We start from the raw sequence: 26,169 nt of genomic DNA, 5'->3' as shown, positions 1-26,169 counted from the left end.
GTTCATTTTAATTGTTGAACTGAATAACAGCATGCACTTATTTTGAAAATTGAAATGGTATAAACTCGGGAAAAACGATTATTAAATGTTTTTAAAGATATCAAACATGACTGGAAAGTAATTATTTAGGTCTAGAAGTAATGAGACATTAGGAATAAAATAACCGAAACCAATAATTCGGTTGGGAACCTATTTGAGAGTATGAGATACGAGTGAGTTTTTCAAAGTTAGCTCTCAGTCGTTATTGACGAGATCATTACGTGTGCGATTATGTTTATGATGGTTTGGATTCATATGCATATATTTTAATCCAATTTATCGATATATTTTTGTCGATGATTTTGGACATCTGTGATTTTATATATAACATAGCTTTTTAACAGAAAAATGAAATATACACCGCGTACACGTAAATCATTTTATCAGGTGCCAGCCTAAATTTTTGTGGTTTTAAATGTTAAAATAGGCGAAAATATTTTTTAATAAAAATTACAATTAATCCAAAATTATGCACAAAATAAGATAAAACTTAGACTAGCTGCATATTTATTATTATTTATTTTCTATATCAATTTGCAAATAAAAATATATTTTTCAAAAATAATGGCCAAGAAAACATTTTCACGCCAGCAAGTTCAAAAATTCACAACTCTCCACAATAGCGAAAACTTGCACGTTTAATTAAATACGAACCGAATAGTTCCAAGAGAAATTAAAAAAAAAAAAAATCTTCAAGCTTCTCTTTAAGAAATTTAAAAAAAAAATCCTAATTTAACTGGTAATCTCTCTAAACCACCATTTGAATCCTTGATGATCGTGTTTTTCTTGTGCAATGGTGTTTTCTCTTGTACTCGTTTTTGACGCCTTTCTTCGGAGATCTGTATTCCACACATGTATAAAAATTTCAGCTCGTTAGCGGGTATTGTTTTCCTGTGTAACTTTGTTCACCGGAATGAAGAAAGATATATGCGATGTGTGTTAATTTCATTAATGACTCCCTCTTTCCTGTTAAGGACTTCCGCGTGCTTTGCTTTACTTGCACGTGTAGGTGGTAACAAATGATCTGCGGCATAATTACTACTTCGTTAGAACGCAGAATAAGAAACACTACCCTAGTACTTATCAGTTCAGTACCGCTCACCTGAAGAACACACGTAATCTTTAAATCTTAGACGATCTATCCTGACAAAAGAGCAAACTTCTATTTCTTCGAATTTATTTCACATAAAAGTCAGATTACATGCAACTCGGACACTTCAGAGTAACTTAAAGTTTCATACACTAAGTGTTTTCTGATTATACACGACAACTCCAGAAAATGTTTAGTGCTCAAACGTCCGTGATAGTTTTAATATCCATTCATCTGCCCTCTCCACACAAAATATCCATCCATCCGTACTACGGATCAGAGTATTACGATTGGAAGAAGGAATTCTGAAGTGAGTAAAATCGGGAATCCCTTTAAAAGTTATCATTCAGTTTAATGAAGTATCGTCTCAAGTTATTCGGGAGCGAAGTTTCCTTTTGGTTGGAAAGACTTCAGCTTGTCCTAGTGGCATCACGGGAACAATGTTTTTCAAGTTATCCAGAAGGGAATTTCCTGCTATAAACCAGTTTCTATTTCCTGAAAGGCATGAATATCGGCCAGCATACAATTTACAATGTACTTGCCTTAACCTTAATGATAATCCACGCACAAAAGGTTGTACCGTAAGTGGACTCAAGGTTAGGAAGCTCTAAATCTAGGGATCAAGAGTAGGGGTTTCCTAGGTAAGCAAGCAGGATGACACAATACGTTACAATCGAGTGATTTACAGAGGTTCAGAACATGGGATTCGAACCGACAGGGCCTGCAATTTGTTATTTAGATTAATCTAAATGCAATTTGGCTTAAAAACGTGTCTTTTATTATCTGGTGACAACGCCAAGGAGTCGAGGGAGGACAATCTACATATCTCCGTTTCCACCAACTACACCGAACTGCAAGTCATCTAATACAACACCACCCACACTCGCCACCATTTTTGCAATCCGTAAAAGATTTGTTTCCCATAATTGAATTGAAGATATATAAAAGATTATCAATTTCCCCAGTTGCTTAAATACCTTCGTTGTGTAATATTTTGACACACTTCGCAGTTTTTCTGTTTCTGAAATATATCATATTGTTACGTGATTTTATGGGATATTTATGTGTGATTATTTGTAACAAAGGGGGGGGGGGGACATACGATTGCACAGCCCGGAAACACGGGGTTACGTAATTTATGAAAGCTCGATTTATTTGCATTTCCTGGCTATATTGACTACATGAAGCAAATTTCAGCCCTTCAAAAATGTTTCAATTTTAAAATCCCATAGAGCATACAGTTAGCGATACACTTTATTACTTCCGCACGTGATCATTGTTATTTATACTATATATTTTTTTTCCTGATCACTCCACTTGTGACCGCTTTTTTCTGTGTTCATAGACGCATCCAAGGGGAGATATGCTACAATGATTATTCACGCTTGTCATGGGTAACCGCGCTCTTTTTCATCCAACCATAAAACCGAACTCTATTACTTGTTCATCCTACTGGTTCCAGTGAAATTAGGTTATCATGCCTAGAGATAAATGAAGCCTTACATCCATATCCTTTGTTTACTTGTTCTGTCCTTTGGTCATTGTCACTGTTAGGCGTACAATTAAAGCGACCTTCTGCCAAACTAGACGTTGGGAGGATTGCTCTTTGTTTACTCTGTCAACAAAGAGCAATCACGTGCCTATTTTAAGTCGGAATCGAATGTTCTTTGAATTTAACGTTGAACAGTATGGTGAATAATTCACTTAATGCAATATATTAAACTAATCTTGGCTACGAAATGTAAATTCGAGCATTGAATGCAAAAGATTGCATATTATTGAAAAGTTTAATGTATTACATTTCCCTTACAAGAAAGAACACATGCTGTTTTTAGTACTAGTGTCAAAACATACATTGACTATGATTATGGAATGTTTCACTAAAGTCTGCCCAAAATGTTATTGATTTTACAAATTGCAAATTGGTTTTCATCATTCAAATACTAGCAATGGATAACCATTATTTGGTAATTCAATGAATCAACAGTAACACTGTGAAACATATCATCCGGTTACTTTATACCGTTTTTATTATTGTCATATATTTATAATATACTTAAATTATAAACAGGAATTTAACTTATTTAGTTTTACAATAAATGATTTTAACGAAGGAAATTCGGTATTCTTTGAAACAATTATCTGCAACAAAAAGTTATTTTCAGTTGGCATGGAAATAAAAACGCTATTGGTTTTTCTGACTACTGTTCGTGTAGGTTTCTACCGAAATAAGTCAAAATACGTGTCCAAGTGGCGAGCCTTTTTTCCCAAGACCAGTTATGATATTCGATATCCCTGAGATCTTGGTAACATTTTTCTTGCACGGAGTAGCACTGGCTAGTTCACTCAGCTGTGTGCAAAGAGCTATCTCAAAAAATTACTTCCGCAGTTCGCCCCTAGATAAACGCAGATCCGTAAACGTTAATCCTGTCCACAAATCGGATTTTTCCAATCAATGCACTCTGAACTATTTCATAACAAGGAAAAAAAAACATGCCCCTAGTGAAATGCAACAAAGTGATATGTGTATGTTCAATATCTAGCTTTTATATATATATATATATATATATATATATATATATATATATATATATCTTGTATACGTGACCTTAAGTTTTGCTTTTCAACACTGTTCTAGCAGTGCTTTTGAAGCTCTCTACATAAAAGAGCGTTCGGAGGAGGAGGGGGGAGCAAAAGAGTGCGTTTCCAAATATTATTTCAGTATTGTTTCCTAAAATTTATTAGATTAAAAACTTTAAAAAAAAATCTATATTGTAAATTACTCGCAACTATAATGAACTCTTATACTGAATTTCAAGTTAGCGCTTGCAAAAATGATGCTAATGAAATCTTCGCCCAGATTGATTTAATATTGCCAGTCATTCTTAAGTACAGTATTTAAAGCCAAATACTAATGTTGGATATGTAAAGCATTTTTTTAACGAAACAAACAATTCATATATAAAATCAGTTATGCAATATGTTTTATAATTATGAATATCAGATTTTTTTCTGTTTCATAATCTTTCAATTAAGAAATCGCAAAGAAATGCCTCATAAAATTATGTGAATAATCTTGCACATTACAGGAGTCTTGATCAAGTGTGCCTTATTCATATGGTGGTCAGGTTATGGTAAATGGGTTCTGCGATTTAACTTATGTTCTTCATAGGGATGTAATTCATATGCACTTAATGCTTTACTTAAGGAAGTCGTTCAGCTTGTACCTGTCAGTTAGGACCACATGAGGACGGAATTGGGTAATTACTAGAAAGTGACCAGGGACGAACTTCATTTTTCTGAAAGAAAGAGTTACTTTCTTAACTGGAGAAAAGAAACGAAAAACTTGTCTATTTTAAGGAAGTTTTTAAATTTTTCAGATGTACGTATGACTTAAGTCACCGGATTTCTACCTAAAGTTGTCACTACATAGATTTGTTCAGGTTGAATAAGCTCTAACAATTAAATACAACAGTTATTATATTTGTACATAAGCAGATCTCCATTTTAACATGATGTGCAGCTTGATGGGCAATGGTTTAGTGTCACGGAATTTTTTGATATATCATAGGGATCTTCATGGACTTTTGATATTAAAAGTTTGAACCTTAAGTTTGGGTTGGAGAAAAAACATCAGGAAGACTATAGAAATTATACGTTTCAAAAGCTTGTTGACAAAAAAAAAAAAAACTCTCTTACTAAAACGAATTCCTTGGAAAAATTACTATTTCCGTAATATGGTCTTTTTTTCTACAGTTAATGTGTTATAAGCAAGATAGTTTTCAGCTTGTTTTTCTCAATTGTCGCTGCCCATTCCATTGTAAGTTGTCTTCAATGCTTTTCTTGAGTGATTAAAGATTTCTGGATTACCAAATACACGTGTTAAATTTAAAGAAATAATTTACATGCACGATGAGGACACTCTTTTAATTTATTATACATTTCTAAAGATATTATAAATGTTTCCAAGCCTTGTGTGCCCAATGATATTAAATATTTCACATCTTTGTCGACGTAATTTCCTTATACTTTTTTCTTGGTATTGCAATGAATGAAAAAACCTTCACTGACTCTCATAAGACAAACTAATTTAAGTAAACTGTGATGCAAATTCTCCGCAGATAATAAATTAGTTTTAAATTTAGTATCATACATTTTTAAACAGCGCCTTTTAATTTATAGATCGTTTTTGCTATGAAAATGACGATACATTCTCTATTCGTCTAACCACTTAATCATCAACAGATAATATATTTCGAAAAAAAGATTACCCTATTACAAACTAATTGGCCTAATTACAATCTAAGCTAAATTTTTATCTTTATCAAATAGACAATTAAATTTCTAAATAATAAAGGTAAAAACTAACTGTACTTTTATAATTATCAAATAGGAGATAGTTTTTCTTAATTTTATTATATATTAATTCAGTGTGTAATTGTCTTTTTTTGAATAATTATTAATACCATTTCTAATGGAAAAGATATATTGAGAAGAGCGATAACGTGTACCTCATTTCATAGCTGAAAATTACAATGTCAGTAAAAATTACTAAACTGTCTTTATTCCCTTTGATTCTATTAATTAATAGTTTTTATGCAAAAGGTGTGTGAACTCTAATGGAGTAGCATTTGTATACTTGCAAAAATAAACATGCAATTATAAATGAAAACTTCTACATTTCAAATCATAAGAAATTGTCAGAATAAAAAGTGAAACTTAGACCGGTTTTCAGATCAACTTATATAGCTATTTGGCTGATTCATAGGCAACTCAGAATATGGAGGCTAATGTAATGAAATGTGTATGACAACCACATAACGTGGTGCTTAAGTATAGAAGCCAATTTTTAAAGAGTTAAAGAGGAAAACTACAATTCATTTTATTAACACTCAGTAAAAGAAAACTCATGGTGCTTTTTGAGATAATTTTATACAAACACAATGAACTTAGATTCTCCCCTTCTACTCGAAGTGGCGTCTTATGCGACTTAAGTTTTATTTTTACTTTTTTCCGTTTTCTTTTAACTTAACAAATTTTGTCATACCTGAACCGAGCGAATAAAGCAGTTAATCGAATAACAAAATTGCTTGAAGATTATTGGATTGTATTTAATTTTGGCGACAACTTCATTAAAAGGAAGTGTTAATGATTGTTATTGTGGTATGAGTTGCATTTCAGTTACACCTGCATTTATTGAATCATTCTGTTTATTATATAATGTGGTAGCTGTTTTGCGCACAGTTCCTGCTGTTGTGCCTTTGAGATTTTGGTAACGTTTTTTTTTTTTTTTTGGATTTTTCTCTCTCTCATAATTTCAATTGGAAAAGTGGTAAACGTTACTACAGTAGTACTTTTAAATTTTATATCCAATAAATTATGCCGAAGTCCAGTTTACCTTTCAACCTTCCACCACTTCAGTTACTCAACTACAGTACATCGTTAACATTTTGCAAGCATTTTTCACAGATATTCCACAGTGTATAACAGCACTTGGATAAGTTCTTTCTCTGAAACCACGTTATCACTAGTTGAAGACAGATTTTCTCTTCAGAAAAACAAATAACAAGAGAAGTGACAAACGGAATACATCCCACACTTAATTTGGCTTATTCTAAAGACATCAAATAGAATCCAGGAAAGGAATCTAGTTACTGGTTTCGATAAGAAAGTTATTTTTCTCTGAAATTTCTAAAGTACCCAGTGATTATAATAAAATACTCAGTTCTCCTTAACTGAAGCAAGTATTTCTAACACAGGCATCCTTCTCATTATCTCCTAAACGGTATAATACACTAGCAAGATTATGCGGATTAAATGACATTTTTGTCATCATTAGTGCGATTAGTCCTTCCACTGCTATGTACCGTTTTCTTGAAGAAAATGAATAAGTATTTGTCCTGCAATTTGCTTTAATGAAAAGCGATCTTTTAATTCAATTGTAACAAAATAAATAAATTAATGTTATAATTGTCAAGTCTTCGTCTTTCATAAACGTTGAATTCTTGAAACTGAATTGAAAACATTGCTGAAAATAGACGAAAGAAGTAGAACATTTCCAGTTTAAAGTGTATTGCTTCCTTATAAATCTGAAAGAAGTTAAAATAATTTCTTTGAACGTCATTCTACGGATTTCTTTTCTGCTATAGCTACACACATGAATTATCACATTCTCTAGTTTCCAGCATCTTTGTTTTATCACATATCGGGTGTTCATAGGCGAGCTTACTTATTTCTGATTGAGCACAGTCTGATGTTGAAAACACAAACTGGACGGAACAGCTCAACATTTATTGAATCCCGTTTTTGAGGTTTCTTCGAAATGAAAGAAAGCAGATGGGCTCAATGTATTGCCTCAATTTAATTGTCCGGAAATCTAACGATATACTTATTGAAGATTTTCGTGTCTAGACAATTCTATTGAATTCTACGCCAACTTTTTCGCTGAATAGAGTAAAATATGTTTCTTCTTGCAATAAGAACGATACTCTTACCCAGCATGCAACAGAAACTTCATAGATCGTCTAAGATATTTATTTAGATAAATAGCAAATATGTTTATACCAATATAGAATCAAATATCTTTCAGTTGCGAAAGCAAACTAAAGTGAATACAATGTTAGCAGACACTTAGCTTTTGAATACATTCTATAATAGAATGTTCGGATGAATTGTGTTATTATTAAAAATATTGTTCCTTTTTATTTTTTTTTAAAACAGAAGGATGGAATAGAGCCTTTTATCTGGCTAATATATTATCTTGGACCAGTATTACTTTACGGTATTAACGTACCGTTATATTAATATAACGGTATTAATAACAGACGGTATCAATTTAAAAATAATTTGCATTCATCTGAATAGAAATTAATTACCTCTATAATCCTAAAAAAAGTGGTTAGTTGCAATATTTGTTAATTTTGAGAAAATTTCATTTCAATTTTCGATTAATTTTCAGTAATAAGGTTTCGCATCTTTTTTTCGTGCCCCTTATTTCTCGGTTGTTCATGGAATCTACTGCAACTAATTTTCACCTACGCATCCATGGTTGATATATTTATTTCCAACATTAAATCTGTGAATTCTTTTCAGTTAATAGACATCGAATTTCTCGGAAAAAAACATTTTATTAACTTTGCAATGCTAGTATCAGAATCTAACTTCAGTAATGAAAACACGATTACTCCTTACAGGTCATCAAATTCTTTCCTCCTCTCTCCTGTACCGTATCGTGTAGGATAAACGGCATCCTTCGATGATATGATGGATATACTGGTTAAACTCAACACTGCCTTTAGAAAGCAGTTGTAAGGTGATATACAGATCGAATATTAACTACCACGAGAGTAAAGCACAAGCTAATTTCTGACGTTACTAGCTCTCAAGTAACTTCAGAAGCATCCCCTTATGACCGTGACAGACCATTCAGTTTAACCTGTGTATTTTCATCTTCACTTAACTCGTCAAGCTGAATGGTTGGTATAACTATCTAATAATATGGCTTAAAAGTAATAATAAATGATAGCATGGTTAATGTTACCTGCCATGTGTATATCAATTGCATGTAGGCTTTCTCTAGCAGAAGAGTTTTACGGATATAGACCATATTGGTCTGTTTCAGTCTCATTATCTATCTAATATCCATTTTTGAGGTCTACCCGGCCTTCTCTTTCAAGTTGGTTGATATTTTTTTACTTGTTTCTTTTTTACTTGTTTTACTTTTTTTTATCGGGTTTGGGCCATTCGGTTTACATGTTCTATCCATTTTTGTTTATAATTGTTTAGTTTTTCTTCTATTGATTTTGTTTTTAGTTTTTCTTCTATTGATTTTGTTTTTAGTTTTTTTAAAATATCTTTTGTTCCTTTTTTAGTCTAAAATGTGTATTTTGCAGTTCTCATAAAATCTTTTCACTTGTTTTTATACTTTGATTTTATTCTTGCATTCTTTTATCCATAATCCAAACTGGGCAGAAAACAAAATACTTTTAAAAAATCCCTTATCACCGTTGATCTTTGTTGAGAGTATTCAAGCTCATGCTCTTTGAAACAAAAGGTAGAATAGTTACCCAGGTCCTGTGTGTGTGTGTGTGTGTGTATACGCACCAGCAATTGCTACTTGCCTGAATTTAAATCCACTCTAATCATTCTTTAAAAATATATATATCCGACTTGTTCAGCACTCTAATAGCCATGCAATTAATTACGCCTCTTTCGAAATACTAATATATTAACGGCTCATTTCTTAAGATTATGGAATTTAAAAAAATAAAAAAAATAAAAATCAGTGAAGGTATCCAGTAAATTATTTTAATTCATAGTTTAAATTTTGAAATATTTTGTGAATTAAAATCAATTTTTAGAAAAACGATTTTTTTTCATTCAAATTTTTCATTAATAAAATTTTTGAGGTATTTCTTGCTAAAGCTTAATGGTAACTATCCTATTAAGATCATTAAGAGAAAGAAAAAAATTCATGTCAAACAAAATCATATTCCTATTAATAATAATTCACTGGTGTTGAAATTGAATGATACATCAGATTGTTTCAGCTAAATTTGAATGTTTTTTATTAATGTTTTAAAAATGATATATAAGGCTTTCCAAACCGCCCCCCGGAGAATTTTTTTTAATGTGTACCGTTTGTTTGAGGGGAAAAAAATTATAGCCTCTTTCACATATTATCTTCTCTGGTTTAATATATAGAAGTATATTGTGAAATAAACTAAAAATATGGAAAAGGCAGATTTCCATAGAATGCGATTTCTACGTTCTATGGAATGTAGAAATATAGAATGTTCATAATTTATTAAGGAAATCAGTGGCAACTCACACCAACGGTTTCTTTTCAAAAGTTCTTAATCATGATATAAAATAATACAAATTTATCTTTCCTTTTAATTACTTAACATTTCATACTTTAATTGTATTTTACATTAATTATTCAACAGAATATCAAGTATTTTTATATTATGACTCCTTAAGTTCATTTAAATAAGGCTGTAATCGTTAAGTATTCTGAATTAGGATCATAACATAGTTATCACAAAGCCTGATTAGTATTTTTTTTTAAAGCAAATGATGTCAAAGTAAGACGTTAATTTATATAAACACCCCATCACGAGGGCAAAATAAACCTGAAGATGACTTTCAAAACTTCTTTGTCTTTGAAACGAGGATAAACAAGTTTACCTCGTTAAGATCACGCGTAAATTTAGCGTTGTAATAAAAGCGGTTTAAATTTTAGTAAAAGCCGTTAATCGCTACCCTAAAGTATATCAGAAGTAGCTTGGGAATGTCCAGTAATGAGTAAAGTATAGAACGTAAACCTCACATCATTGCAGAAATGGAGCGAGCAAATTTTATAACCTATTATTTACCGTTAGTAGGAGTACTAAGCAACTCATCCAAGGCGTGCTGTAGCAGTAGTAGTTCCCGAATCTCCCTGGCCCTTTAATGAGGAGGAAACCCGTGCAAAGCTAATGAGGTAGTTGCTCAGACACACTTTCTCTTTATAGAAGCCATTTCTGTCTTAGAACGAAACTGAAAGACTTCTATGAGTTTTACACATTCTTCCTTTATTACGGCAGTGCTGTAATGTAGATGGAGGAAAAGTACTTGTGGCTTTGTGAGCTATAAATGTTATTGCTGTATTTTGTTTTAACTTAGCAGAATTCTTTGTTTTTTTTGGAAATGTTGAAGATATTTTTTTCGCCCGAATTAACTTGTTTACTGTGACAGATAAAATGGATATTTACGACACTAGATTCTTGTGTTAATCCAGTTATCTTGAAGAGCAGACATGAACTTCAAACATTAAGCTGTAAAACTGAAATAGCGTGTTAAATGGAAGCATTTAGAACTTTAGTGATGATCTTTAATGGTGCTGTGGAAAAAGAAATATTGTTATGTAGAATTACAAATTCGTGTGTGGTTGTTTTCTACGCACTCATTCTGGGAAGAGACTGAGAAAGAGTTTTTTTTTTTTTTTAATCACTGAAACTTAGAATATGTATAAATTTAATTTCCTTTTAATACAGATAAATTAGTTTTATAAACTAGCGGACATCTTGATTCACCAAGAATATACATTACATTAATTACTTATGGCGAGTAAGTAGCTAACATAATTCGAAAAAAAAAAAAACACGTTCTTCAGTGTTTATCATATACAAGACAAATTATGAGGCATAAAATACACATCATAATAGCAGCATAAGCAACACATTTCATTTGGTTTACCAGATGAGTTTTTATTAGGAACATCGTATAATAAAGTTCTCCTTATTTTTACCTGATATTTGTATTTTTATATAATCAGAGTAGATCTAAACTTTGCATATTTGCATATTTTCTTAATCAGGAATAGATACTGCATATGAATCATTTTGTAGTAGCAGCAGGATTGCGATGAAGATTCTATTTTTGAGTTTATATTTAAATATGTGAAAACTCGGTATTTGTGGGTTATGTAACATATATGTAGTGAATGACTGATGATTTTTGTAAATTAATGCATGGACTTGAGCATAAATTTGGCTTAAAACGAACAAAGAAACGTAGTTTGAAAGCATCATATATCGTATTTATATAAACCAATTTTTCTTTCTAATGTACTTATTGGATTTCATATTTCCTTCGCATTGACGAATGATGAAAATGTTTGTCTCCTTTTCTAACAATGGTATCACGTGCATACATTTTTATTGTTTCTAGATATAGGATAATACGCGTATAGCTGCATCTGCTCAGCATGAATGGATACACTGCATTATATATAGCCAGCATATATATATTTTTCATGTGAGTTTTTAACAGTAAATCAAAAACAATTTTATTTTTAAAGTATCTTCTACTTATTAACGTTTTCAGGAGAATAATACTTCAGGATTCATCTTGAACAACACCTGTCCTCTTTCTAAGCTTACGGTATATATATTTCTCAGAAATTGGATTAATATATAGCTGCGACTTGAATGTCGTCTGTGATAGATAGATGCGTCTCTACGAATGATAAATGATTCTGGCCTTAATGCACAGTTTTATATGGAGAAACATCATTGTATTCTGATAGCCGGAAAGCTTTGTAGAATATTCTTATTGTGACTACCTCTTCGGTAACTTTCACTAAGTGGATTGAATAGTCATCAATCCAACCGGAGTGTTACAGTATAAAGTGGACAGGCATTGTTGGTTTGTTTTTAATGTGCAAAATAGAAAAATACAGAAATGCCATCCTTCATTCACAATTGATATATCGGCTTTATGGCATTTGATTAATGACCGTTGGCTCTTAAAAGCGATTCTTCAGCAGGTAATGAAGAAGGAAGCGAGAAGGCTTTTTAAATGAAAATAAATCAAATATTGATAGCAATGCTGCTTTTAATCTGAAATGACGGCTGCAGTGTTTCTCATTAGATTAAACTATCTTATCACAGAGTTCGCCACGTTTACCTCATGTATGATTTAATTATTGAATTCATTTAGACATTCGTGAGTAATTTTGTTAATTGATGACTCAGGTAGGATACTTTTGCACTTTCATTTAAAGTCTTAATGAAAGTGTAGATAGTGTTGTAGATATGGATAGTGGGAAATGCAGGTGCATCGGGAGAGTGCGAATTCAGAATGTTTACTCATTATATAGAAATACCCCGGTCTTTATTGCTCTTTAGTTATTGGTCATTCGTAAAAACTGAGGTGCCTTTTTTTTTCTCTCTCTCTCCATTAATATACGTATGCCACTAAAAATATGAGATTCCAATTAAAAAAAAAAGCGCCTGTTTTGCTTACCTAAGAGACGTCTTATTAAATTTCGATTATTATTACATAAATAATATTAACAGATGGATGTTATAGCAGTTATTTAAGAAATAAACATATTAATCGAACATTTATATTTTGGAATATGACTAATTATTTTAAAAACTTGTTTTGGTTGCAATTCATGTAGATTACATGTACAAACTGTAACTCCCATTAGCAGCACTGTAAAGTAAAGAAGTATCCTCTACAGGAGCAAACTTGTTAGCAAATGAATATAAAACATGTGAACCAAATTCTATTGGGCGATTACACCATTCATTACTTGACCAGGTTCAAATCTTGTACGTAACAAGTCCTATTTTACAGAGTTTTTATAATGGCTAAGTAGGAAATTTGATGGTATAATACCAGTTTTTTTCCCTAGTAATTCGGAACATAAAATAATTGAAAATAAATAAATAACATTAAACAGCCTTCTATCATAAATTAACTTGAGCGACTCAAAAACCTTTATCTCCAGGGGAATAAAATGAACAACATTCGACACAAGCTGTAGTTTTTCTAGCTACATCTCTCAAGCCAACATCTTTGCAAATATAAATACATGACGGAATATAGGGAAAGCAATTTAAATCTACCGGGCCAGAATATCTTGCTTCCTTATTTGTAGAATACTTTGAAAAGGTTTAAATGGGTAAACTCAGAGTTTAAAGGTTACAGCTGAGAAATTTTATTCATGGTTGTCTCAGAATGATAAATAAGGATGGAAGCTTCCATTTATCTGCGATTAACGCCAAATTCCGACGTAAATCAGTGCATTTCAATGTAACAAGTTCTATATTACGAGGTTTTTTCACTGTGCATTAATGTAATAACATAGAATATTTCCCTTTTTTCAATTTGTTTCTAAAAACCTTTCTAAAGTTGCAAAGAATAGTATTTCAATGAAATGAGAGCTTTGTGTTTGAGTTTGCACAATTTCCGGAAATATTTATTTTTTGCTAAAGCGAGTTTATTTATTTATTTTTTTTTATAATTGCATTCCCCGCATTAACCATGTTAACGCGGGGGAATCCAATTTATTTAACTGTTATATGATTGGGTTGCAGTGACGCGGATGCACTCTGTGTTTCTACTTTGACTTATGGTTATTGAGTAAATATTTACTCCTTGAGTGTTCTAAATATAAACGAAGTTTAGAACTTTCACTTCCGTGATCACTTTTCTCTTAGAATCCAATATCTATGATTATTGCTTTAAGTTTCTGCTTTGCTGCCAATTTCTCGTACTCCAGTAAAGATTAAAAAACGTTTTTTTTTTCGTTTTTTTTAGGAGCCATCTTTAGCGAAGTAAGGATTCTTCAGTTGATTTCGTGATTACAAGCAATCATCCAGCCTCCTCGTCTCCACCCTTCAGTCTTCTTGTGTGTCCATCAATACGGACTTAGCCAGTTGTCAGAGAACACAGCACGATGGCCCTGCTACTCGGCTACTGCGTCCACGAAGCCGATAATACGATGAGACGTAAGGTGTTTTGCTTTTTCTCCGTCTCTTCTTCTGTATAAAGAACGGTACTAGCCGTAGACTTCCCGCCTTTCTCTCGTAATATCATCGGTGTACGAGTCTTAACCTAATCACCATCCCTGACCTTTTTTTTTATCCTTACTCCCGTTTGCATTTATCCTTCTGATTGCTTGGAGAGGTTCAAATTCCCCGAACTAGTTCTGGTGAAACACGCAAAAATGAAAGAAAATACTATCAGATTACCCATTTAAATTATCCACACTATTAAGCTTCTCTAATGAACTATTATGGTAATCTGACAGCATTTCTAAATTGGACAAGGAACCTATTTTCCTTTGAAGTTAAGTAGTGAAAAAGAAGAATTGACATCTGCTCCTGATAAAGATTTAATCACACTTTTGGGAAGTTGTTTTAGGATCCATTAACAATTACTGGAATCTACTTTGTGTTTCACTTTCTCATTTATCCAAGCTCGATGAGCCTTTGTTCTTAAAATTGGATTGGCAGTTTGCATACTGACAAAGATAAATGGTTTCTGCTAAGGGATTAACGAAGGGTATGTGAATTTTATTTTTCGCGAACAAAGTTAATGACCTTGCATCACACAACTGCTAATTGATAGATTTTAGTTCCTAAGTGTGATTTACTTTAACTTAGTCGCCTACTATGATCTCTTCGATTTCTACTTGAAATGATCAGTTTAACTTATAACTGGGTTAAGACGAAAATTTGATTTTTTTTTATATTTAGAATCCCATCCCTATATTGTGATATTTTGTTTTCATTGTGCAATCATGTCTAAAGCAGTTTTCGTTTATTCGTTTTTCCCTTGTAAATCCTTTTGTATACACACCTAGTACATACACGCTAAGTGTGTAACAAAGGCATTTGGGCTATCCTTCCTTAAATGTATATATGTATCCAAAATTCGGATTATTTTCTTAATATATATGTTGAATATTTCTTAATTTAATATTAAGAAAAGTGTTTAATTTTGAAGTAATTTATAATAGATTTAATCCTAACAAACCGTTTATAAATGACGGAATGAATATAAACTAAAGCTGTATTTAATGATGATATATTACCAAACAAACTAAGGGTTAATATATATATTGAAAATCGCATTTTTCTATCACATGAGTGTCAGAAATTTCAATAATCAAACATTTCACCTAACAAGAAATATCTACTGCATCAGTACGATAAGATATATTGATTTTTAATCCAACATTCGAAAGTTGTAATTATTTTTCTTAATTCTTCATTATCAAAAATATGAATCGCTTACTGTTTAGACTACATGTCGTTGATTTTTTCAGTTAATGTATATAATTCAACTTTCCAGTTTTCTATCCTGGAAAATTGCATCTTTCTTACTGTTAAGACGCCAATGACGTTTTTTTTTTTTTTTTTGCAAAGAAACTAAACTTCATGTTACTCCAAAATCAATTTCTATTTTGAACCTCAAGTGAGTGCACGAGAGATCTTTTGATTAGCTGGTAATTTATCTTATGGCTGACAAGTACTTTTATTTCGTTTGTGTTGCAACTTTAAAGGCTATTTACCGTGTGAAAATGATGCCAACTACTCTGTGGTTTCGCAGAACAAATATATATTATTAAATACTCTTAGTTGTCTTTCTCTCCTAAGCACATGGCTTATTACCCATTAAATAAAGTGCTTTTTGCTCTGGTTTTAGATTCTAGAGAAACGAAAGAAATTGAGTATTATGTATCATAATGATACTAATTGGCGATCTGAATTGAAAGAGGTCGTGAACGTAATCATTTCATATTATCCCAGATAGAAGAGATGGATATATAACATTTAAACCTACCAGTTTGCGAAAATGATCTCTAGAAATAAGCAGTAACATCATTTGTGAGCAAAATGCAGAACGTACTATGCAATTCTAGTTTAGTTTGATATTAAAGAAAAGTTGGAAGAAATATGGAAAAGTCATCACTATAATTATTCATTTAAGTTAGCCTACCCGTCGTATTGGTAAACATCGCGAATATCTTCACTTGCAATAGAAAATAAATTAAATTTAAAAAAGAATTTATTTCAATTCATTGTAACTCCGTCAAACACATTTGAGTTTTACTTGTACAATAAAAAAAATTCTTTCTAGAATACATATAAGGACATGTACACAAAATTCACCAGGAAAAAAAATACGCATTGTCAAATTTTATAAGAAAATGATGTGCTAAAATTGAAGAACTAAAACTTCAACTTTAAGTTTGTGAATCATTTTAAAGAATTAATAAATGTCGACGAGATTTCTTAAAGATGTACTTAATTAGTTAGCTTATTTATAAATTTAAATTGATGGATTTTAAAAAGTTATCTTTAAGTCTCTCTCTCTCTTCTTGGGATGGCTAACAAGGGGATAATAAGTTCGTATAGTTTTAGTACCTAAAACTTTGAAAAAAGCTGACCATAGTCTTATTTTTTTTAATTCTTCATTATCAAAAATATGAATCGCTTGCTGTTACACTGACTTTTATCTTTCAGTTAGCGTGTGTGATGCAACTTGCCACTGTTTTGTATCCTGGAAAATTGCATCTTTCTTACTATTATGACGCTTTTTGCAAAGAAAATAAACTTCATGTTACTCCAAAATCAATTTCTATTTTGAACCTCATTTCAAAAGATCAAAAATCTTTTTTTACATTAATCTAATTATTTGTTACATTTACTTAAGAGGTAATGGTTGATTGCAAGGTTTTTTTTTGTCTAAACACTTTACTAGTGAAACCCTGTCAATAGTATTCATATCACAAGCAAGCAGAAACATACTTCTAGGTTAAAAAAAAAATAAAAATTAAATAATAATTTTGTACACGAGAGACGAATGATGAGGTAAAATCTTGAAAAACGTCTTATCTTAAACTTTTAGAAAAAAAGTGTTTCAACGTTCTCTTTTGTAATAAGGCGTTTTCCTCCAAGTCCAAATGGAGGAATATTCTCGAACTGTGGATAGCGAACAATTGCCCAACTGTTCGATAAACCATTGCGTTTTCTTCTTTCTTTTTCTTTTCCCTTATTCCCGACATTTGAGTGCGAGAGGGAAGAGGTTTTCAAACGCTGATAAAGACTTTGCCAGTTACTGTGAAATCGAGACATAAGTATTTCGCATTCAGCATCCCTAGGCTAAGCACGAGAAGAGTAAATGGGGAATTAATGACTGTAAGTGATAGATTTTTAAGAGCAAGAAAGCTATCTATCATACAAAAGATAACTATTATTCTCTCAAACCGCTTTTAGTAGCAATGAATAGGCAGAAAGGAAAAAAAAAAGTGTGGAATCTCAAAGAATGGGGCCTGTTGGCATTATCAGATTCCTGGATGAAAAAAAAAAGACTTGAAAAAAAATACGCTTGTCAGCCTTCGGGCCAAAATTTATCATTGTATATTAAAATGATCACAAGTGAACATGACAGTCTTCTAATTTGTGTCTTTTTTACCCTCCTAGATCTTCACAATTGGATTTTGTATTGATTATGAAGTTAATCACATGTTACGCTAAATATATACTAAAAGTTATTATTCTCTGAATAGTGTAAGCATTGTTGTCTACAACTGTTTTGTAATCGAAAGGTTTTGTTTAAAAATAAGCAAGCTGATTTGATTCACCTTTTATATAATAATTTGTTTTAGGGAAATGCACCCGATATTAGCGATGCAATTCACCAATGGGTCTTCTGTGTGGAGAAAGCTTATTAACAATGGAGACATACAGCTTCAAAGCTATCGGATTTTACATTATTAGTTTTAAAAGTATCAGCTTAGATCACTGGTTTTATTAAGAATAATTATGCATGATAGAAAAACAATTTATTTTGAAGTCTGTTTTATGAGTAATTTATACGTGTTATGCTAATATTTACAATATCTACTGAAGAATTGTACCGATAGCACGATGATGTAAGGCTCTTATGGATTTCGTTTTATTCTTTATTCGTGCAAGCCACTAAGATATCATTCCTTATACATTATTCATAATTGGTTTGTTCCAGTATTGTTGTATTTCATTTACCTTTTGTCAACAAGACAGATGTGCATGCTACATGTTGACTATACAGTTCTGCGTGCACTTCAAAAAGGAATATCTCTGTAGCTATGCATCTAATTTCCATGAAATCCTGTGATATATTTATAAACGTGAGCGGAAGCATCACTGACAGGAAAATCATCGTCACCAGGTGGCGCATCATGATTAAAATAAAATTCTCGTGTTGCTACCCTCAGCGATAGCACAATCGAGAGGTAATTACGTCAGAAACAGACACCTATTTCCATATCCGTGGAAATGGCAGTTATTACATTTCGGTATCATCCATGAACAGTGGAGCAGATGTCACGCATTTGATTGTTGATACATTTGATCCTAACGGTATATTCTTGTAGAGCAGTCCGAATGTCGCAGTAATGTAAGTTTTGGAAGCTGCTAACGAGGTGAAGTTTAAATGCATGAAATTTAACTGTCGCATAGCTACAAAATGCAAAATAAGTCATCTAGTTAAAAGGATACTTTAAACATACGAATTGTTTGAAGTGTACTCTACAAAGATTTCAGCTGAGTTGTATTTAGGCTTAAAATGGTTTTAATTTTTTAAGAATTTTGCTTTTCCAAAGGCAGAATTTCGACTATTATCTGATTTTTCCAAAACAAAAGCTCAAATTACTTTAATTTCCTTATCAGTGTTTATTTATCAAAATTTACTCAGGCTGTAAATTTAGCAAATCCTCTGCTCTCTGTGTGCTCACTTCACTTTGTTTAATCACGCAGTATGATATTTTATTTCCAATGATATTTTATCCTATTGTAAACAAATAATAAAAGCATATGCTCCTGAATAATGAGAGCTACTGATTCTACTACAATTGTACAAGTATCCCATAATACACAGCACTTCTACGTCGTATATTGCTTTCATGACAGAAAATCACTTCCGACCAATCTGACATAGAGTCATCGGAAAAAAGACACTGGTTATACTTTACTTATAAGGACTGGCTTAAAGGGACGAAGAAAGAATGCTTTTCATCTTCCCCGTTATCTGTAGAGGACAGCGTAAGGATAAGATGTTATTGAGCTATATAAAGCTCTGATCATGGCAGGAGGGCTACAGCATTGCCATATGTAAAGGTAAAGCGTTTCTAAAAATTCGGACGATCCTTAGGCCACTCAATAGTGGGCGAAAGACCGTCCATCTCGGCGTTGGCTACACTCAGTGATGGCCTACCACCACCGAGCAGAACCGCTCATATTCCAAAGAAAAGCCCCTCTCCAGAGAACACTTTCCCTGGAGACTCAAAATTGCTCCCTTAAGGCAAAAACCTTAAGAGAGCGAACTCAAACTCTCGAATCTCTGTGCCCCAGGGACTAACAGCAACAGCCGAGCCTCAGTTAAACTTCATTGGTACAGCATTGCCATCTATTATATTATATTATATTATATTACATTACCCTCTCAGGGTAATTAATCGACCACTTATGTTTCCTTAAAGTTAAAAGAACTGGGCGATGGACTGAGTCCTTGACTCTTTATCCCGTCATCTGAATGAAGAAAATCTGTGTGGATGGAGTGTTGTTGGGCTAAAAAGCTCTAGTCATGGCTGGGTAATAACGGCCATAGCCGGCCTTAGTTAAAACTTCGTTGGCTACAGCATTGCCATTTGTTACCCTGGAAGTCCTAAAAAAGACTCAAACTAACAATAATAAATTTATATTTTACTTATGTATATTTAAGAATGGTGTTTTAATTCTCTTTTTATTTCATGCCGGATTTTACAGCTGCAGCCTTTTCTTTCCATTTATTTGATTATATATTATATTTAAAAATTAAATTTTAATTAAATATAAGTCTACTATGAGAAAAAAAAAATATATATATATAGCTGACTTACTTTTCTTGCAAAGAAAAAATGATATACTGTTAGATTAAAATGAATTTTTATTCATTTAGGAGTATGCAAAGGGATAAAACTGAATTGAATATATAATCGATTATAATTAAATATATTAATTATAACAAACTACATTTACAATTAAGCTATCTTTGCAAGCCACTGAAGACATAATTATTAGATTGTGGTTCTGTTGAAAGAAGAACGTGCATTCTAATGAATTGTACTCATTCCTGTAACGTATACTGAAGATTCATGGCATTTTATTCTTCTCATTTAATGTAATTATCTGAATTCAAAGTTTTCTTAATCCGTATTTGTGCAGCTAATTGTTTTAACGTAAAGGTTTTAACTTTTCCGATTTTCGTATTTCTTAGCTACGCAAAAATCATTATCATTCTATAATACTCTTATTCTTTAAACATACTTTTTCTTCAAGTATGGAGATATCCAGTTGAGAAATAAATGTTTGCTTTGTTGATATGGCTGGATCAACTATCTCTAGGATGAGGGGAAACGCGATCGGTCATATAAATCCAGGGAATAGTTAGATCAAGTTCTGGCTCAAAGCATGGATCATTACGGATGCCTTTTGAGGTTAATTTGTACAATTTCACCTGCCTGGCCAATAATGTCTTCTGTTTGATGGAGAAGTACTCCTAACTGCAACAGATACTTTATTCTTCTTATATTATTTTTCTTATACACTTCATTAAACATATGAGCTCTGGATTTGAGAAAAATCTGGGTGAAAATAGTGTGTAGACAAACCACTTATGCTTAAAGAGTAATGTGGAAGCTACAATTCGAAATTTTCGACACGACCACTACCGCGTGATTATGTCAATAAAAGCGACAATTTATTTCTAAATCGCTAAGTTTACTGCAATGCAACCACACATTACTATAATAATTATCATTTGATACCGTGTTGACGAAAGCTTTGAATCATAAATTAAATACCTCACATTATTAAGCTTAATTTGGCTGTAAATTAGGATTCTTTATGTTCTGTGAAACGTCGGGGTAGTCATGATCTAACCTTTCCCCTTTCAGAGCTATGGCATACATATTTCTTTAAATGAATGCTGCCATTCATTTCTAAATTATAGCCTTAATAAACGGTAAAAATTTTAATATCGCGCTTGCGTATGCGTCATTGCATCCTATGCTTAAATGAATAGTTATGGGAAAGACATTGCAGAAAGGCAGCGTCCAGCTTAGTTTTACTTTCAAAATGTAAAGCTACAATAAAACAATTTTGTTTTATCATCAAGGCATATTTGTGCTTAAACCATTGTGGAAATGGAACATAGCACTACATTTTGTAAACGAAAAAATATTAGTGAAGTGAATTGTGTAGAAAAATATTTCCATTCGATGCAGTGAAAAAAAAAAAATCACGCATCATTTTTTAAGCGGAATTTTAATTTAAGAGATAGACTCGTATTTGAGTAGAAATATTCAAATAGTTTAGAGGCCAAAACTCGACCTAGTACAGTGAAACATTCTCCTTTCATATCTCTGACCTATATAATAATTACCGGCGCTATCTTGTGTTTTCAATACTGCTTTATACTTTGCTGCTTTTCTGGGGAATTTTATGTATTCTATCGCATTATGTTTTATCAATTTTTATCAATGGCTAGTTTCAGCTCTATTTCCTAATGGAAAACGCTAGAATAATAATGTTGGAAATAGCCTCGAACCCCAATTGTTAAGAACCAAGCAGAACTGACAGCTGCCGAATAAACGGTGCTCGTGAATATTCCTTCGAGTCGCCAGTATCTTAAAAAATTAGTTTTAAACGAATAGTCTTTTTTCTTGTTGATACATAAGCTGTCTTTGCAGCTATTGATCTGAAATCTTTCAGTTTGTAATTTACTTCAATATTGCTGATTTTAGTTGTCAACATCATCATCAAAGGAGCACCCACACAGACTGTAATCGGCACGTTCATTTTACCGGCGGCATAGTGTTTAACGTTTCAAGCGTGTATTTGTGGACTGCTAAATAACTGGGTAGTTGTCTGTTAACCGACTAAAAATTAAATAAAACCATATCATTGAACCCCCAAGTGATTTGCAAGAACAAAAATGTTCCTGAGCTTGAACGTGCATGGCGAGCATATTAAGTAGAACGTGACATCTCTGGCGAGGAACGGCTTTCGATAATCAATACGGGTAGTGCATTATTCCGTACTTGTGTTACAGGCAAACAGAGTGGATGTCTTTAGCACTGTTGTCAGAGTGTTTGCAGGGAATGGTGTTATACAAGAGTTTACAGCAGTTATAGCCAGTAAACAAGCTAAAGAGTGAGCCGATAGTTTAAAGGAAGTTACAGCACGATCCATAAATATTGATTGATTCTCTTTTCTTACCACAGATATGTCTTTCATGGCTTCCTGTTCGTTGTTTGTTCTTTGGAAGACTTTCCATAGTAGCACGCATATACATTCGTGAATAGAATAGTCAGTGTGACTTTTAGTCTCGCATTAAACCGGGAAAAAAAAAAAAACGCAGTACTTTGTGTTGCATTTCATTATAAGCATACTATCAGTCTCTCATGATGTGAAATAGTATGTAAAAAAAGCTTGTCATTTGGCCAAATATCTTCCGTAAGAGAAGCTAATAATATCCTTTTATTATAAAATGCAGACGTTTTTCACAATGTTTTGATAATTATAAAGAAAATGAATGGATGCAATGCAATTTTTAGGATAGTCTTAGACTCTAATTAATTTTTTTCACTGTTTAGGTACTCATATTAAAAGCTAAATATTTCGTTAAAGTGGTACATTCTACGAAATACTGCTCGATGCTGAGCTTTTCAGCGACATTACTAAGCATAAAAGCCCAGTATTGACTAGCCTTATTAGTATATTAATATTTTTGGGTTCAGAAATTTTTACACAGTAAACGGCTTTGTCCATATATCTAAAATAACTATAATAAGGTAACTATTTTGTGGTACAGAACTCCCTAGAAAAATTTCTTATCACTCTACAGGCGGCGCATTCTAACAGATGTGCTGTTAATTCACTGAGCTGCAGAGAAGTTTGCATTGCCGTTAATTGAATACGATACTTTAGTTTGAAATTTTGGTAGCTGTAACTCTCCCATTTCTCCCAAATAATTCAATATTATCACATTCATTAATGAATCAGCATTTGATGCACTCCTTTTACTCGAATTTTGCATCCAAACCACTGAACACATTTCACATCGATCTTTTAATGGAAAGACAAGTATCAGTAGGAATTAGTTAAACAGCGGGATACATTCCGTTATTTAACTAGCCTGCGCCGTAGTTATTTCTTTTACTTAGCTTGAATGTTGCTTTAAATTTAACATACATCTTTATTTTAGTATTATGGTATTTGGATATTTACTGTAAATAAACTAAATCATATTTTCAGATTTTAACAAGAAATTTCTAGAAACATCCATCAGGTGGTCGTTTCAATGAACCAAATTGTAGAGATATGAGGAAATTAAAACCAGAAGATAAGTTGAAGGCGATTTAATCGTAAATTAGATAAGTTGTGTTCAATAACTGTTAATGAGGTGTTTCAGTATTACATCTGTCATTATTTTTCTAAATTATTTTAAAAAAGCTTTCGTTAATATTTTAAATTTCCTAAGAATTAAAAAAGATTTTAAGCCCAAAAAGTTTTACCAAATAGTTTTTGGCATGAACTACTTAAAATGTGTGGGTTTCTCTTAAAATCGGGTGATTTAATATACCTCTCCACTGGTCCCAAACTCTACCGTGTTCTCTCTTTTAGAATATAAAGCTATTGACCTGAAAGTAAGAGAGAAGTTTCCCTTGGAAGGAGGCTGTTAGTAAACGTTAATGCAATTTTTAGAACTCAATAATTCACGAGTTGAAAAATGCTTTTTTTTCCTTCATTTGTAGAAAGAATGCACTTATATCCTTGCTGCTTATAAGCATGCTATTTACTTCTTGATAGTATTTAATGCAAACTTCGGTTTTTATATCATTTGAATACCACTCTGCGGATTTATGGAAATTAGAAGAAATCAGATTAGTAAAAAAAAAAAAAAAAAAAAAAAATCAAGGCAAAAACGATCATTGTCATGTTGGAAATATTTTAATTGAAACGTTCAACTTCATTTTTTTTTTATCAATTAAAGCACGAAGACTATTCAAAAAACGACTATTTACTAACACTCCAGCAGCTTTTTTGTCTTAAAAAGCTCAGAATAATTCATGGAAAAATGTTCTCATAACTTAAATTTTTTTTTCTATCTTAATCAAATTAGCTTCACAGTGTTCGCTATCTTTTAACTAGTTGAAGGAATGGAAGCAGGTTAGGGATAGAGTTCTTTAGATGAATATAGTTGGAAACAGAAGGATTATCTGAAGTATTAAAATCCGTTATTGAAGACGATCTAGTGGATTATGCAATAAAACAACAACAAAAAATCCCTGGTTACCTAATATGCGCTAACCCTGTCCCTTGAGGTACGCAGGCAAGTTCAAAATTTATATTTACATACCAAAATTCCCCTAATTTATGTATAGGAAAAATGCTAATAATATTCTAGCGTAATATGTCCCGAAAACATTACATTGTTATTTTTTCCAATAATTTGTTAAAGATTTATCTTATACATTCTCAGAAAACAGCACATCATCTAAAGCAGTTACTAAGATTAAATATAATGCGTAGATAGAAATGTGGACAACTGCCATCAGCTTATGATTGCTGGATGCATACGTGAACTTTCGCAAAACACATGCCAATTTCCCAGTGATGTACGTTTCTGTGGTGAGAGTAAGTAGGAGGTGGGGGGAGGGGGGGATAAGGCGAAGAACAGAAGTCTCTTGTAGAGAAAGTAAGTTAATCTCAAATTTCATTATTCCCCATGATGAAATTTCCCAATCGATTTTGTCGACCATTACTAGAATCGATTTCTTCCTATTTCCCATTAAGTGAAAAAAAAAATGCTTTTACCTTGTTTTGGAAGATGTTTTTCTGTCTTTTTTATGTATTTTTTTCCGTTTTTTTTTTTTTTAGTTTGAATATTGCGATGTCTTTTGGTGAATAAGGTTAATACTGTGGAATGGGGAAAGAAATTAAAATATTTGTCTTTTCTTCTTTAATATTACTAATGTGTTATGTACTATTTATAAGATCAGAGTACAGTGCATGCTGATCAACAGCTTTGCCTTGTTTTAGAACAGCTTGTATATAATACTTGTATAGATAGGGAATGAAATTCAAAAGATCACGCGATTCCTCACTTATTATGAGGATTGCACATTACCCTCTGGATAAAATCTCTGGATATCAAGCCAGATCATTAACTTGTGTCTTGTACCTTCATCATCCGTAAGTGTTGTAACTGTATTTTCGATCCTTTCACAAATATGTGAATTTCTCACAGGAAGCACGCAAAGCGGTCACCTAATCGAACGGTTTTTAAATGCGAAAGTGTGCACAACTAGTGCATTGACTTTGTCTAACTTCGTTTAGTCATAACAAATTATTGGGGAACGATCAATTTTAAGCAGATCATCATCATTAGTGTCGAAGGTACTTTTTAATAATAAATAACTATAAATATATAAAGAATATTTGCAGAGCACAAACACATAATCATTACTAAATAATCCGCCAGAATTTTATATATATCCAACTCAAAATTTCTAAATTAACAACATATTTTGTCAGGAATTCTGTGTGTCCATCTAGATGGATAGCGTATCTGTTCTCTAACTAACAGATACGCTATCCATTAACTCTCATCGTAAAACAACTGTCCCGATTTGGTTTGAATTGATCAAGGAGTTTAGAAAAACACAA

The 26,169-nt window shown here is 32.2% G+C and overlaps 1 protein-coding gene across 6 annotated transcripts in view; it reads left to right on the top strand.

The window, feature by feature from the left end:
- Positions 1-26,169, top strand: part of LOC150104175 (uncharacterized) — a 191,075-nt gene that overhangs the window by 107,231 nt on the left and 57,675 nt on the right. For 5 of the 6 annotated variants that reach the window (XM_090396796.1, XM_090396797.1, XM_090396800.1 and 2 more), the window contains one exon: positions 14,225-14,415. The gene's annotated coding sequence lies outside the window, so the exon portion shown is untranslated. Of the gene's footprint in view, positions 1-14,224; positions 14,421-26,169 lie in introns of those variants that run through there. The other variant, XM_090396801.1, reaches the window with a different exon arrangement.

Source organism: Typopeltis vanoorti, chromosome 8 (genome assembly GCF_054136105.1).
Source record: "Typopeltis vanoorti isolate ZY-2024b chromosome 8, IOZ_Tvanoo_1.0, whole genome shotgun sequence".
Taxonomy (NCBI): domain Eukaryota; kingdom Metazoa; phylum Arthropoda; class Arachnida; order Uropygi; family Thelyphonidae; genus Typopeltis; species Typopeltis vanoorti.
Note: the sequence above shows the minus strand (reverse complement) of the source record. Positions and strands in the feature narration are given on the sequence as shown.